This window comes from Spinacia oleracea, chromosome 6 (genome assembly GCF_020520425.1).
Source record: "Spinacia oleracea cultivar Varoflay chromosome 6, BTI_SOV_V1, whole genome shotgun sequence".
NCBI lineage: Eukaryota > Viridiplantae > Streptophyta > Magnoliopsida > Caryophyllales > Amaranthaceae > Spinacia > Spinacia oleracea.
In genome coordinates this window covers 82,203,660-82,220,127 of record NC_079492.1, presented here as the reverse complement: position 1 = coordinate 82,220,127, position 16,468 = coordinate 82,203,660, and the positions used below count along the sequence as shown (strand labels likewise).

The 16,468-nt window shown below is 43.1% G+C and overlaps 1 pseudogene; it reads right to left on the bottom strand.

The window, feature by feature from the left end:
* Window positions 1-12,388: 12,388 nt before the first annotated feature.
* LOC130464646 (uncharacterized) lies at window positions 12,389-12,489 on the bottom strand (annotated as a pseudogene).
* Window positions 12,490-16,468: the final 3,979 nt, after the last annotated feature.

Genomic DNA, 16,468 nt, shown 5'->3' with positions numbered 1-16,468 from the left:
GGCTGTTGCGCCTGACCAGAAGGCCAAGCAGCAACTCCAGCGCCCAGCGAGGGGCGTGAGAAATTCTGGCGCCCAGCGTTGAAAATACGTTCCTGGCTGGTTCTCGTTTTCCGTCTTTTGTTTATGCGACTTCGATTTGCGTGCTTGCCTAATAACGTCCTTTACGCGTAGCAGCGTTTGTGGGATTCGTTACAGGCCATCCCGAGCGTCGCTTATTTTTGTGGCGATCATTCGGGTTTGCGGAACACGTATTTCGGTATAACTCTTTGGCAAATTAGTCTATGAATGTTTGGGCAATTTTTAAGGTCGTTGGTTTTCTATGATAGTTTGTCACACACAATCACATATTTCGCTACACATAACTAACATTCATTATGAGGCGATAATAACATGTCATGTAGTTTATGATAGGCTTCTATGGGTAGTTATTTGCGCCTGGCTTGGTACCGCTTCTATCGTAGATCCAACACATGCCCCGGTCGAGGTAGTGTCTTCAACAGACGAATTTCGCTCAAGAGGCCAACCCGCAAGTGCAAGCCAAGGGGGCATGCAGGCGAGAGGGACCTAATGAGCGAGCGATTGGGTTCGGGATAGGTGTACTACCTGCACAAGTACCGAGTGGGCAACATGCGCGGCGTATGCACCACCCTATTGGCGGAAAAAGGTATCCTTAGTCCCAACTCCCGAGGGAGTCGAGATTCGTTATGCTGTTCTGCCCGTTCACATTAATATGTTGATTTTCAGGTCGTCCCAACTTGATGGGGAAATAAACGCGGGGTAGGATCGTTTCACCCTTCGGCTATTTTGATTACCTACAAGCACGAGTATTTCCTTCACTATCCCCAGCGGAGTCGCCACTGTGAGGGGGTCGAAAAAGCACGAGGCTAATGCGTGACCTCGTCCCTCGTGGGTGTGACGCTTCTTTTTTTCAATCAAGTGTAATTGGATTTCCTGTGAGTATACACCCAATTGACTAGTAATATAGGAGTCGCCATTCAGTTTTTAACAACAATGAGAAAAACTGACAAAACCCGGTTATCGTGACATAAAGGGAGTGCAATTATGTTTGACCACGACGGCCGTAGGTTCCCTTGTGATCCCTGGTGTGGGGATCTCTCAACATACACCCGCAAGGTAGAGATTGAGGGTTCGGGGGACTGTAACTACCGAGAGGAGTACTTCGCTCGTCGATAACTCCAGAGGCAAGATATCCTTACTAGCTCAGCATAAATAATTGAAGGGACATGCGTTAACTATTAAACTAATCTGAGTTGATTTTAGCAATATGCAACATATAATACTAGATCGATCGTGATTATCTGATTTAAATAGCATTAAGGGACCTAGGATGATAATCCAATTTCCCAAAAATATTATATTTGTTAGGCGTGATAGAACAATCAGATTTAGTTAGTTTAACAGTTCATAAAAAGGGCGAGGAAAGCAATTAAATCATCGAAAAGGGACATATCACGACGCACCCTTGAGAGGTGCGTCACGGTTCTCAGAAAACTAACCACTTTGACTTTTCTATTTCTCCTTTTTATTCAACGAATCTCAAATTATGGGACAGGATACGTTCTGTTCGATTTATGGATCGATTGCGACAGAACGCGTGAACAGTTTCGCAGCGTGAGGCTTAGGCTAAGGGTTGGAATCAATACTCAGAATATAATTGTGTGTGTGTGTGTTCTTTTCACGTCGAATTTGGGGCTGTATTTATAGGGAAGAGTTCGTGGAAAGATAGAATTGCAGAGTTCTAATCCACAAAGAATTAGGAAAAAATACGTACCCAGGTATTTTCAGCGCCCAGGCCTGGGCGCCGAAGATTTCGGCGCCCAGAGCCAGGCGTTGAAAATAGGGTCTGGGCTGTTTTCTTAGTCAGATTCGGATTCCTGAAATCCGTAGTGTTTGAGACTTAATCGAGTCTTTTAGTGCGTATCAATTTCATGACGGAATGCGTCTGGGCCCGTTACGAACTCTAGGCTCGTTAGAATTTTAATTAATACGTAACTCTTATTTCCCAATCATATTAGGAATAGGATTCTCGCAGTTTTCTATCTCATTTAGGATTTATGTTGGAGTGCAACACCTAATTCTGACAGGTTTCTATCTTTTATGACTTGCCACTTTTAGAAGCTACCTTTACGGCAGTTACTATTTTTAGCAGGTTTCCATAAATAGCAGGTTTCGGGTGAAATGAAAAGGGGAATTGAGATTCGTTATTTTATAGGAGATGCGTTGTCAAGTGGAGATTTATGCTTTCATCATCGAACCTTCCCTTTCGGGAATGGGGACAAAAGTAGGTGTCTACACCCGGTATTACTCCAAGTAAGGATCTGGAGCTTTCTTGCATTTTGAATTTAGAACTTAGACATAGAAATTCTTGAGCCAATCCAGGTTTGTTAAAAAACGGAACTCGGTCCCATCGACATCTGTTAACTCGACTGCTCCCTCTGAGAGGATTTTCTTGACAATGTATGGCCCGGCCCAGTTGGGTTTGAATTTTCCCCTTGGGTCCATAACGCTTTTACGAAGGGCATTCAGGTCTAGCTCGCCTTCCTTGATGTTTCGGGTTCTGACCCTCTTGTTGAAATGTCTGGCCACTCGGTGCTGATAGACTTGTACATGGTGAGCTTCTTAAAGCCAACGTTCGTCTAGCTTAATTAGCTCATCATATCTTGCTTGTACCCATGCAACTTCTGGGATTTTTCTTTCGAGAACTATCCTGAGAGAAGGTATATCTGGCTCAATAGGTTGTACTGCTTCCATTCCATAGACCAATGAAAATGGGGTTGCACCAGTTGAAGTACGGATTGAAGTTCGATACCCGTACAATGCAAAGTGTAGCTTTTGAGGCGAGTCTTTGTAATTGGTTGTCATTTTCATGAGGATGGTTTTGACATTCTTGTTTGCTGCTTCGACTGCCCCATTAGTTTGCGGGCGATAAGGAGAAGAACGATCATGTTGAATTTTGTATTCGGTGAACAGATCTTAACACTCTCCTTAGAAATGGGTTCCTTGGTCACTAATGAACTCGTGAGGAACAACGTATGTGCATATGATGTTTTCTTGTATGAACTGGGCCACTTGCTTGGAACCCAACACTTTGAATGACCAGCTGGCTTCGACCCACTTAGTGAAATAATCGATTGCGACCAGTATGAACTCATGACCCCCGACGCCTGTTGGAGTGACTTTGCCAATGACGTCTATACCTGAAGCTAAGAATGGCCATGGTGATGATTAAGAATGTAGCAAGGATGGAGGAATGTGCTTCAGGTTCGCACACTTTTGACATATATGACATTTCTTTACGAAGAAGTAGCAATCCTGTTCGAGGGTGGTCCAGTAATACCGAGCCCTGATGACTTTGAGGGCCAACATCTTCCCATTCATGTGGGTACCAGAGACCCCGGCATGCACGGTGTCCATGACTCTTTGTGCTTCATGCTTGTCAACACATCGGAGATTGGGGCCGTTAGGGGACCTCTTGTAGAGAATGCCGCCTTCTAGGACGAAGGTGGCTGACTGTAGGCGTAAAACCCTATGACTTTTGCTTGAAAAATGCGGTGGAAACTCAAAGTTCTATAGGTACCTTTGGATATCTGTAAATGAAGGCTCATCATTGTCAATCTCGACGTCGTCAATAGCATGGACATATGCTGCTTCTTGACGCGTTTCAATCGTCAGGGGCATTTCAGCCATGCCATCTGGAATGTGGATCATTGATGCCATTTTTGCCAGTGCGTCGGGGAATTGATTCTTCTCTCTTGGGAGGTAAGTATAGCGAAGCTCTTCTACTTGCTCAGACATCTTCTCGAGATATGACTGGTATAGGGCTAAACTTTCGCTTCTGACTTTCCATTTGCCGGAAATCTGATTAATGATTAAGGACGAATCCCCATATACTCGAAGTTTCTGGACGCCCAATGCTAAGGTGGCTTCCAGGCCCATAATGCATGCTTCATATTCGGCTGCATTGTTTGTAACATTGAATTGTAACTTTGCTGACATGGGAATGTGAGTGCCGTCCGTAGATACTAGGATCACCCCAACACCACATCCGATTTGATTTGAAGCACCGTCAAAGTGCAGCGACCAACTGTCATCGCTTATCATTAGAATTTGCTCATCGGGTAGATCGCAATCCTCCTCTTCTGCCTCAATGGGATAGTCGGCTAGGAAGTCTAAAACTGTTAAACCTGTGAGGGGGTCGATAAAGCACGAGGCTAATGCATGACCTCGTCCCTCGTAGGCGTGACGTTGTCAGATCAAGTGTAATTGGATTTCCTGTGAGTTTACACCCAATCGACTAGTAATATAGGAGTCGCCATTCAGTTTTTAACGACAATGAGAAAAACTGACAAAACTCGGTTATCGTGAAATAAAGGGAGTGCCATTATGTTCGACCACGACGGCCATAGGTTCCCTTGTGATCCGTGGTGTGGGGATCGCTCAACGTACACCCGCAGGGCAGAGATTGAGAGTTCGGGGGATTGTAACTTCCGAGAGGAGTGCTTATCGATAATACTCTAGAGGCAGGTTATCCTTACTAGCTCAACATAAATAATTGAAGGGACATGCGTTAAACTATTAAACTATTATGAGTTGATTTTAGCAATATGCAACACATAATACTAAATCGATCGTGATTATCTTATTTAGATTGATTAAAGTACCTAGCATGATAATTTAATTGTCCAAGGTATTATCTTATTAGGCGTGATAGATCAATCAAATTAATAATTTGACAATTTTATAAAAGGGTGATGAAAGCGATTAAATCATATGAGGCACACATTACAACGCACCCTTGAGAGGTGCGTTGTGGTTCTCAGAAAACTAACCACTTGGCTTTGCTATTTCTCCTTTTATTTAGCGAATCTCGGGTTTCCAAGCAATGTTCCAGTATTTAGGCTTAATTCATCAAGCTACAAGGGGCAGGATGCGTTCTGTTCGACTTTTGGGTCGATTGCGACAGAACGCCGGATTAATTTCGCAGCGTGAGGCTTAGGCTTAAGGCTAGAGTCAATACTCAGATTAGGGAATTGTGTGTCCTTTTTTCACGTCGGTTTTAGGCTGTATTTATAGGAAAAGAGTGTGTGGAAAGATAGATTTTAAGATACGAATCCAAAAAGAATCCGGAGATAAAACGGCCCCAGACACTTTCAGCGCCCAGGGCTGGGCGCCGAAGATTTCGGCGCCCGGATCCAGGCGTTGAAAATGGGATCTGGGCCGAGTTCTTTGTCAGATTCCGACTCTTAGAACACGGAGCTTTTGAGATTTATCCGAGTCTTTCACTGCGTATTAACTTATGACGGAATGCGTCTGGGCCCATTACGAACTCTAGGTTCGCTAGGAATTTAATTAATACGTAACTCTTATTTTCGAATTATACCAGGAATGCAAATTCTATCTCTTTTAGGATTTATGTTGGAGTGCAACACCTAATTCTGACAGGTTTCTATCTTTTATGACTTTGCCACTTTTAACAACTACCTTTTACGGTAGTTACTATTTTTAGCAGGTTTCCATAAATAACATCTTTGGCTGAAATGAAAGGGTGATTGAGATCCGTTATTTTATAGGAGAGGCGTTGCCAAGTTGAGATTTATGTTCTCATCATCGAACCTTCCCTTTCGGGAATGGGGACAAAAGTAGGCGTCTACAGTTAGCCCCCACTTTGACTGAGTCTCGAGATGAGACAATGGTCAAAGTACTAGACGGAGTGCGTCATACAAGCCATGGTGTATGTGACCTGTTTTGCGAGGGTCTCACGAGCCCCCGAGTGATAACATTTGACTTAAGGGTCATCACTTGAAGTGTTAACACATTCCTCACGCGTCATTGGAATTTGTTAACTGATAGTATAGAAACTCCCTCACTTTGTCATTGGAAGTATCTAAAGATGTTTTCGAAATCAAAGCTATAAAGTGTAACTAGGCCTAGCCAAGCCTAATCACGAGGTAAAACGTTTTAAAGATTCTCATTTTCAAGGTTAGCTAAACGAGAAAACCCCCTTGTTTTATAGGACATAAAACGAAGGAAAATCCAGCACATCGCTCTTTTTTGGAAAAACGGAAAACCAATCCTTTGATTTTTGGAAAAGGGAAACCTTCCTTTGATTTTTGGAAAAGGGAAACCATCCTTTGATTTTCGGAAAAGGGAAACCATCCTTTGATTTTTGGAAAAGGGAAACCATCCTTTGATTTTTGGAAAAGGGAAACCGTCCTTTGATTTTGGGAAAAGGATCAACCAGGAAAAGTTATCGCTGCAGCGACTAAGGACCTGCGTGGTTAGTGGTGCAGACCCCGCCCGCTGAAGGTGGGCGAGCCTGTCTGCTGAGGGTGGACGCCCCGTCCGATAGAAGTGGACGAATCTGTTTTGATGTTTTGAAAATAAGGACCTACGCGATTTGTAACGTAAACCCTACCGGCTGAAGATGGCGAGCCTGTTTTTGTTTTTGAAAATTTTATTTTCTTTTCATTTTCGAAAACTGAGGACCTGCGCAGTTAGTGACGCAGACCCCGCCCACTGAAGGTGGGCGAACCTGAATTCGTCTTTTCGATTTGGGACTCGCATGTTTCGTGGCGCGATCTTGCCCGATCGAGGTGGGCCAGTCCCTACTTCATTTGTTCTTGGGATTTATTTCAAGAATTTCTTTTTTATTCGTTCCTGTAGGAGCGAATTCTTTCGAGGGATGCTCGGATTTAGCTGCAACCTGAATGTGGGTTGGCAACGTGTCTAAACGGACCATCGTTTCGTGGTCGACTGCCTTTCGTGGTTTTGAACAAATCTTTACGGCTCATAGGATGTATGTCACCTGTTTAGAACTGGCCTAGTTATGCCATTACTTGGGTCCTTGTGAAATGACCGGTGGGACCATATGTGAATGTTAATGGAGACCTTTTGCTTTGAGGCTGAGTTCATTTTTGAATTTGTCTAAGCACGGGACGTAGCTTGGAAACGTTGTTTCAACTTGCATCTCTTTACATATTTTCTTTCTTTCGAGCCCCCAAGCATTTGTACTTGGTGGTCGTTCTTTGCCAAGAGAAGTGCACATTTTATAACGTCCTTAATCGTGTTTGGGATCGTGCTCGTATGTGCGAGCGATCTTTGTAGTGGTATGCTACTTTGATGAAGTCGTGGAGTGCGACTTCATTTTCCAGGCGACAAAGTTTTGCTTCATTTTTCAATAATTAATATATCGAGTTTACTTCGGCCCGGATTGATCTTTTTGACAAATAAACTCTTTTTAATTTGCGAAACCAACGACTTGATTTTTTGTTTTTGTGTTTCGAAGAATGACCTTGATTTTTATTTTTTCTATATTGCCTTGAAAAATGTACACATATTTTTTTCTTGAGATGAGTCTAAGTTTCGACAAGCTTTAACATTTGTTTTCACTATTCCGGCTCTAAAGGTGCTTTGGGCTTGATCTTGATTACAACAGGGCCTCGTGTCTACTAACACGGTTTTAAGTCCTTTCCTGCTCCACGTTTTGAAGGATCCGGGCCTTGGGCTACATTTTCGGCGGCCCTGGCTAGGCATTAAAAAGTCTTGGGCGCTGGAAATTCTATTTTGGCCGTTCCCGGATTTCTTAACGCGTTTCCGAATGGGATTAGGATGTCACTTGATGCTTTCGTGTATATATAGGGGTTAAGTACATCTTTCTTTTTCACCACTCTCAATCTTCCTCTCTTTTGCAACTGGTTAGCTTTTATTCTTCCCTACTCTTGCCATGTCGATTCCTCCCTTCTCCCTCCAACGAGTTGTTAGGCGCTGGCTAAGAGCCCTTAATCCCACAGAAAAGGCTTTGTTGAAAGGATACCACTTAGAGGAATTCTTAGGCTTACAACAAATTACTATTGATTATAATTTTCTTGTATGCGGCCCTGGACTTTTGGGATTCTGACCATCATGTTTTTGTCTTTCGGGGCAATGAAGTATGCCCTTTGCCAGATGAATTTGCCGCAATCCTTGGTTATCCTATTAATGCTACTCCTGCTACCCCTGGCACTGTTGAAGTGGGTAAACAACCATAGGGGCTTTCCTAGGACTAGATGCTAACATGCTCGCTGAGATCGTTGTGGGTGATAAGGTTAATTTGGCAAAGCTTGTAAAACATCACTTTAGGCCTAGTAAAAATATGACCGAACAGAAATTGAATATTCAAGCACTTGTATTCTGCTTGTTGAACCACTATTTACTGTCGAATAACAATGGCGATTTTGGTGATATAAGGTTGATCCCCTTGATCAGCCAGATGGAGAGTTGCTATTCCATTATGCCGTTGGTTGTTGCCGAGACCTTACTGAGTGCGGATGAGTTAAAAAAGGATGCCAAGTCTAAAATTTTTAAGGGGAGCCCCCTATTGCTGCAGGTAATCGATCGTTTATTCGCGCAAAGTAATACACACATTTTTTATTTTTCTTTTCTTTTTTCGTTTGCCTCGACAGCCCCCTGCCTGGAGCTGATTTTCAGCGCCCAGGGCTGGGCGTCGGAATTTCTGGCGCCTGGTCCTGGGCGTTGAAAGTGCGTCCGAGGCAGGACTTCCGTTGATTATTATTTTTTTGATCGTACCCGTTTTTTGCAGATTTGGCTCATGGAACGCCTTAGGCTTCTAGAAGCTCCTGCCGATCCTAAACATTATCGCCCTATAGCCTTGGGTAACCGAAAGTATCTGCACAAAGGCCAGGACGAGACCGAGTGGACCTCCTATTTCACTCATTGCATATGCTCTATTAAGTGGGTGGTACCGTGGTGGGGTTTGACTAATATGACGGGGGGTTCCGAGGTGTTAGTTTATGTTTCTTTGTTGGGGCTATCTTGTCCCGTTTATATCTTTCCTTACCGAGTCATGCGACAATACGACTTAAGGCAGACTATCCCCTTTTCCGATACGGTACCACCTAAAGTAGCGGTCTTTTCACAAGCACGGGTTCAAGCGTGGGCTAAGTATTATGGTGGCCTCCCACGCTGGACCGTGGCTAGAGATGGCTTTGTGGGTCTTTCCGAAAACTACAAGTTGTGGATGAGTTCCGATGATAAGGCTGTGAGAACTAAGGCTCGAAATGAAGAGTCGGCTGAGCTTTTGATACCTCGAGGTAGGGATAAGTATGAGAGTCGTGATCCCGCTAATCCTCGCGACCATGGTATTAAGACTGTAAAAGCTCGTCCTGATCGAAAGCGAAAGGAAGTTCCTCCCCGTTCAAGTTCTAGGCCTAAAAAGGTGCCTAACATGAAGGGGCCCGCCGTTCACAAAAGAAATGCAAGCTGTCGCGGAGATCGTCGCCGGAATAATGTATGGGTTAGGAAAGCTCAGCCCCTAGTAGAACCAGTGGCTAATCCAATTGATGTTGATAATCCTTCCCCTACCATTGTTTGTGCCCTTGAGGCTGAGCGGGCTATAGCTGTTCAAACTGAAAATGTTTCTGAGGCCTTGGCATCCTTGGAAGTTAGTGTCAAGGAGCCTGTTCTTATGGAAATTGATATAGGGGCAGCGCAGAAGCCTGTGGAGGTGGACCCTGCGAACATTACCCTCTACAAAACTTTATTTGATGATCCGGAAGAACTCGAGTAGTGTAGTTCTTGTTAGGGTGTAGGTGCCCTTATTTATTTCAATTGTGTTTGTTTTTCATTCCTTAGCACTTTTTGTTTTCCTTCTTATTATTTTTAAATATTAATAAAGGCGTAATTTAATTTTTCTTGTTTTCGTTTTGCTTCTCCCCTTTTTTTTTATTTGCTCATTTCCAACACTTATGCACATTATATTTTTTATTTGATTGGACCGAATACATAAATAGGATTGCCTACGTATCCTTGTTAAATAACTTTAACTTAGAATTAGGTCGCGCGTAGTTCTAGCTAGAATAAATTCTAGGATGCCGAATTTGATAAGTACGTTCTGAGATGGAAACATATTGTTTGAAACTGTAGAATACGTGAAGTTTATTATTATTTTAATCTGCTGGTTTTCGGTAAAATAAAAATTTGTTTTATTTTTTGAGTACATGTATTTTTGATGAGCGACATTTATGTCCCTCTTAGCCTAGGATTTTATGTTAGTTTTTATGCTTTTTTATAGTTTTTTTAGCTTTTTGTGTGAAATTTATAAGTTTTGTTCCATCTTGTGCTTTATAGGTGATCTTGATGAAAAATGATGGAAAACAAGTGAATTTGAGCCAAAACAGGGCTTGTGCGGTCGAGTGGCGTTTTGTGCGCCCGAATAGAGTAGTGCAAATGGAGTTCATGGAATTTCCAGTTTTGTGCGATCGAATTCCCTATGTCATTCGGTCGCACAGAATGGATTTCTGAGACAGAATGTCCCAAGATTGTAAAACAACCGCACAACCCTGGTAATTCGACAGCACAGGTTTTGTTCGACCCACATCCTATGTTGTTCAACCGCACAAAAGTTGTGGGCCTAAACGGCTTTCCTTGTTCGACCAAATGGAGCTGCGAAGGAGACTTGAGCCAAAGGATTCCCATTCGACCGAACGGGGTTTTATGTTCGGTCGCACAAGACGAAGAAAACTTTCTTCGCTGCCTTCGCTCGCACAGGACCCAGCATGCGCTCGAATGACTCTTTTACGTTCGGTCGCACAAAAGGTCTGTGCGACCGAATGGTTGCGCGGGCTGCTCTTATTCGAATTTTGGCTTCTATTTGGGGAAACTTATAAATAGATTTTTCGATTATTTTGTTAAGTGTAGAATTTTAGTTGATAATTTTAGATTCATAAAGTTAGTTTTTCAGCAATTCTAGAGAGAGAAACTCTCCTCCATCCAAGCTTCAATTTGTAATCCTTCTTAACTCTTCTTCAATTTTGCAATTCAATTCTTAGTTTCATAATTCTTGCTCTTGCTTAGTTGTTGATTGTTCTTCAATTCCTTAATTTCTTGAATTCTTGATTTCATTGATTGAGATTACTTTGATGTTCAATTTGTGATTTGATTGTGCAATTGAACTCTTAATTCTTTTCTCCTACTCCTTCAATATCATGCTTGCTAGCTTATTCTTAATGGATTGCTTGATTTCTAGAATGACTAGTGAGTAGAATTAGGTTAGGGTAAGGGGAGAATCTACGGGCTTAATTAGGGGAAATTGTTGATTGATTGTTGGTTGATTCATGTGATTAAATATGATTTGATGATAGGATATCCATGCTAGTTGAGTGGTAGTTGCAAATGCTATTCGATTAGAATCACGTGGAACCATAGGATAGGTTTGGCAAGAGATTGTGGGCTTATCTTGTGTGATCAAATGGCGGTGCCTATTATATGTTAGTTAGTTTAATCTAGGATTAGGCGAAAGCTCTTCCGTGGATTACACGCTTAGCGTTCCCTATCCGAGAGGTGGCGGGTTCGTCTGTAGATGCCATTTTCCTAATCACCATTTCGTTGCATGATCACCATTGCTAAATAGTTGAATTCATTTCCCCCAGTTTCCCTAGCCTATCCCCGACTCCCTAACGTTTCCCTTTCTTGATTCAATTTAGCATAATTCTTCGTTTTTAGATTCTTAAATGTGACAATTCAAAACCAAATCCTTGTTCGAACTATATTGACTTTAAAACTCATTAACCACCGTTTCTTTGGGACGATCCCTTTGCTTACCGCTAGCCGGTAGTTGAGTGGTTTTATAAATATTGTTTGCATAGGTTTTTTTCTATCAACGACGGAAAATACACCTATCAAAATGGCGCCGTTGCCGGGGAACGGTTGTTGTTATTTAGTTTTAGTTGAGACTAGTTCATCATTAGAAAATACAAAAACATTGCAATTTCGCTTAACTTTCTTTTTTCTTGGTATTGCTTACGGTTTTTCTTGAGTTTGTATGCTTGTTAGGGGGCGTACTCGTCAAAGGATCCTCCATCCTCTTGACCTTGAATTGGAGAGGACACTTAGGAGACAAAGGCGTGTACGGTCTAACTCATCAAGCAATAACAGATTCGCATCGTTGAGTGTTGGTGAGGAACAACAAGAGAGTGAGCAAGTGTTTGAGAACATGGCGCTCCCGGTTAAGAACTTGGGAATACCGGGGGCATTCGAAGCTACATGTGGTATTCAAGCCCCAACAACGGGTGCCAACAACTTTGAGATCAAGCCCGCCTTGATCAATTTGGTGCAAAGCCACCCCTTTTGTGGGAAGAGTAATGAATCACCTCACAAACATCTCAAACAGTTCGAGCACTATTGTGACACAAACAAGCACAATGGTGTCACATCAGATTATGTGAGGTTGACATTGTTTCGGTTCTCTTTACTTGGGCGAGCAAGTGATTGGCTTGACAAGGAGGTCAAGCCCAACTCACTTCGCAGTTGGACCGAAGTGACAAGTGCATTCTTAAACAAGTTCTACCCGCATGGGAAGACGGCGGAGTGTCGCCTGAAGATCCAATCCTTTGAGCAAAAGCGAGATGAGTCATTCTTCGAAGCTTGGGATCGTTTCAAAGAGTACCAAAGGGAATGCCCACAACATGGGATTCCTAAATGGTTGTTGCTCCAAACATTTTACTTGGGGTTGAGTCCTAGTTCGAAGACGAGTCTTGATGCGGGCGCAGGAGGCCCCATTATGAATAAAACTGAGGATCAAATACAGGAAATGATTGAGGATGTAGTTCAAAACTACCAATCTCGGCATGTAGGCACAAGGGATTATGATGGGAAAGGTAGGAGTGAAGATGGTAAGGGTTCGTTGTACGCCATAGAGCAAGCATGGATGATAGAGAAGCTTACCTCGTGCTTGGAGAAGCTTGAAAACACACCATTCGCGGGGAGGGCTTCGAGCCAACCGCCATCACCGTCTACAATCCCTCCTCCCTCGGCCACTCTTCTCTCCAAGGGGAAGGGCAAGGTTAGTTCTTATGGCTCAATGCCTCCGGGCATGTTCTTTTGTGAAAATTTCCAAGACTATAGTCATTCCCCCAATGCATGCCCCTTAGTTCATAACTTTTCATTTGTGGATTATGGCCCTTCGTATGAAGGAGAGTTTGATGTAGAGTATGATAATTCCATCAATGAGAGGTCTAGGAATAATAACCCTAACAATCCTAATTTTACTAGGCAACCTAGAGGGCCCTCCATGTATGGTCCCCACCAAGGCTATGGCCAAGGAAGTGGGTATGATAGCCAAAATCGAGGTGGCTATAGAGCACATGGCTATCAAAGCCAAGCACCCTATAGTCAAGCTCAAGGTTTTGGAAATCAAGGCCAATACAACCAAGGGGGTTATAATCCCAACCATCAAGGTGGAGGGGGTTATAACTACTCTTATGGGCAATTTAGGGGTACCTCAAGTGGGGGTTATCCTTTGAACTCGGAGTTCCTTATGGTGCATCTCAATTGCCACCTCCTGGATTCAATGGACCGAGGACCTTTGGCAACCAATATCAAGCAAACCTTAGTGGTTATGGCGTTGCACCTCCACCACTCCCGCCTCTCAAGTCTAATCTCGAGGCTCTCATGGAGTCGTTTGTGGGGGCGCAAGACAAGAAGAATGTCGAGTTTGAGGATGGATTCAAACAATCCAATACTGACTTGAAGATGATTGAGACCCGAGGTCAACCTCCTAAGAAATTGTATGCCATTGTGACAAGGAGTGGGAAGACCTTAGATGATAGTGCTACGCATGTTGAAGCTCCTAGCTCTAGGGGTGAGAGTTCTATGGTAAATGAGTCCTCGGACCGTGATGATGCGGAAGAGAAGTCTCGTGTCAACGACATGAGTGATGGTGATAAGTCGAAGGAGACTCCTCTTCCTCCTCTCCCAACTCCTTTTCCCCCTATCCCCATAGACACAAATGGGATGTGCAATTCGCAAAATTTCTTGTGATTCTTAGACAGTTGTATGTCACTATCCTCTTTACGGATGCTTTGAAACAAATGCCTTCTTATACGAGATTTCTCAAGGAAATCTTGAGTGGGAAGCGGAATTGCGACGTAAAGGAGACGGTGAACCTCACCGAGAATTGTAGTGCTATCATTCTTAACAAAACGCCACCCAAACTCAAAGACCCGGGAAGTTTTTCTATCCCTTATGCTATTAAGGAGCTTGAAATAAGCAATGCCTTATGTGATTTGGGTGCTAGCGTTAGTATACTACCTTATTCGGTGTTTTCTAAGCTTGACGTTGGAGATCTTGTCCCAACCAACATCACCTTGCAACTTGCCGACCGTTCGGTCAAGTATCCTATTGGCAAGGTTGAGGATGTTCCCCTAGTGGTTGGCGAGCTTACTTTCCTTGTGGATTTCGTCGTCTTGGACATTTATGAGGATTCCCATACCCCCATTATCTTGGGCAGGCCATTTTTGGCCACCGCGGGTGCTCTTATCGATGTGCTAGAAGGACTAATCACTTTGAAAGCGGGAGACGCCAAGGCTAGTTTCAAGCTTGCAATTGATGAATATTGTTGCTCTAAAATAAAAAGTTGCATGAAAATTGACACTCTTTCTTGTGTTGAGAACAACCACTCTTGTGCTAATTCTTCTAACAATTTTCATGTTTCTAAGTGTGCTAATGAGCTTGCTAGGTCCTCTCTTTATGACAAGAATGTCCATGGGGTCCCAAAGGTGCTTGGGGATGAGCTTGAAGATGTTGTAACCATCCCCGAGATATTTGAAATGCATGTTGATGATGATAATGGAGCTAAACCCTCCAAAGTGTTTCATGGATCGGCTAAGAAAGTCAAGAAGTCAGCTAAGAGTCCATCGAGTCTCGAGGAGGGGCATGTTGGTGGATTATTTTGTTTTCGCCTCTTGAATGGTGATGTCGGTAAGATCTTTATGCCCAAAGGGGCAAAGAAATGCATGTTGACTAGTGTTGACCCAAGGTTGGTTGTCTTTGACCCCCCTTGACCTTTGGGGGGGGGGGGGGGTCCGTCAAGCTAATGACGTTAAACGAGCGCTACCGGGAGGCAACCCGTGTATTGGTCTCATTCTTGTCCCCCCATGAGCTTTGGGGGGATTCGTCAAGCTAATGACGTTAAACGAGCGCTACCCGGGAGGCAACCCGGTTGTCTAACTCCTAGCTTTAGTTTTTATTTGATTTTGTGCTTTAATTTCCATTAATTAGTTTCTTTTTCGATTTAAATAGGAAGCTTGTGAAAATAGTGCAAAATCTTGTTTTGTGCGACCGAACGTGTCCTGTTGTTCGGTCGCACAAAACTCGTTTTTGAGGCAGAATGGCAAATCTTTGGCACTCGATCACACAGCTCTGAACATTCGATCGCACAAGGTCTGTGCGATCGAATATCTGAACCTGTTCGATCGCACAGCCTGGCGAAGCTGTTTATGAGGTTTTTATTTCAAAAATCGCGAGCTCCTCCTATTATTTCCCTTCATTTGCTCGACTTTTCCTCTCCATTACTCCCTCTTCTCTCACTTGCTACCACTAATCCTCATCAAATTCATTCGCTTCCCTTCACTAATTTCACTTCCCATTCATCAAATACACTCAATCTCATTCTTCCCAACCCCCAAAATCCCAAAATTTTCAGATTTTTGCAAAATCCCCAATTTCTAGGGTTTTTGTGAAATTGTTCATAATTGTGTGTGTGGTGAATTGGAGCTCTAGAGGCACCTTGGGTCGATTCTAGTCCACTTCCTTTGCTTGTGGTGATGATTTCTTTCCCTTAATTCTTATTTTTCATTCCATTTTCACCATGTTCATAAAATGTTTGAATTTTCTGAAATTTTTGATTTTTGGGTGTTAGTTGATGCATGTTTGTGTTATGCTTAGTCTTTAATTGTCTAGATGAGCTTTGCATGTTTAAATTCCTTATTCCATTTAAGCTATAGACTTTTTTGAGATGATTTAATGAGATTTTGGGATACTTTGATTTTATTTTCTTTGTGGAAGTAATGGTGATTGTTTGTGGTGGTTAGTATGGAGTAATGTGGTTGGTTCAAGCTTGTTGAGGAGTTTGTGTAATATTTAGAGCTTGATGATGAATTGATAAAGTTAGTTTAACCTTAGCTCTTGTAGTAGTTCGTTTGTCCTAGATTGTGAACTAACTTAGTTTATCCTTCTATGTGTGTCTTGGTTTGTTTCTTTTTGTTTTGTAGATTTTAGCTTAGCATCCACTCATCTCAATGGCACCAAAACGCTACAAGAAGAACCCCGCCGCAACCGAGGCCACGATCACCTCTTCATCAAAGAGGAAAGCAACAACGGCACCAACCCCTCCGAACATGGAAACTTACGGAATTGAGTTCGCCGAGCAACGCTCTTGGGATTTCATTGAGGTGCTTTCCAAAAGGACTATTAAGCCCACTAAGTTCTTTCATCGGGAAAGCGTTCGTAGCTTGGGGGTTGAGGCCGAGATTGACAAGTTACTCAAGGGCCTAGGGTGGGAAGAGTTTGCAAAGATGAGTGCCCCTACATACAAAAGGGTGACTTTGGAGTTCCTCTCCTCGGCTCGAAAGAACTTTGTAGAAGATGAGGATGGTGACAAAGTAGTGGAATT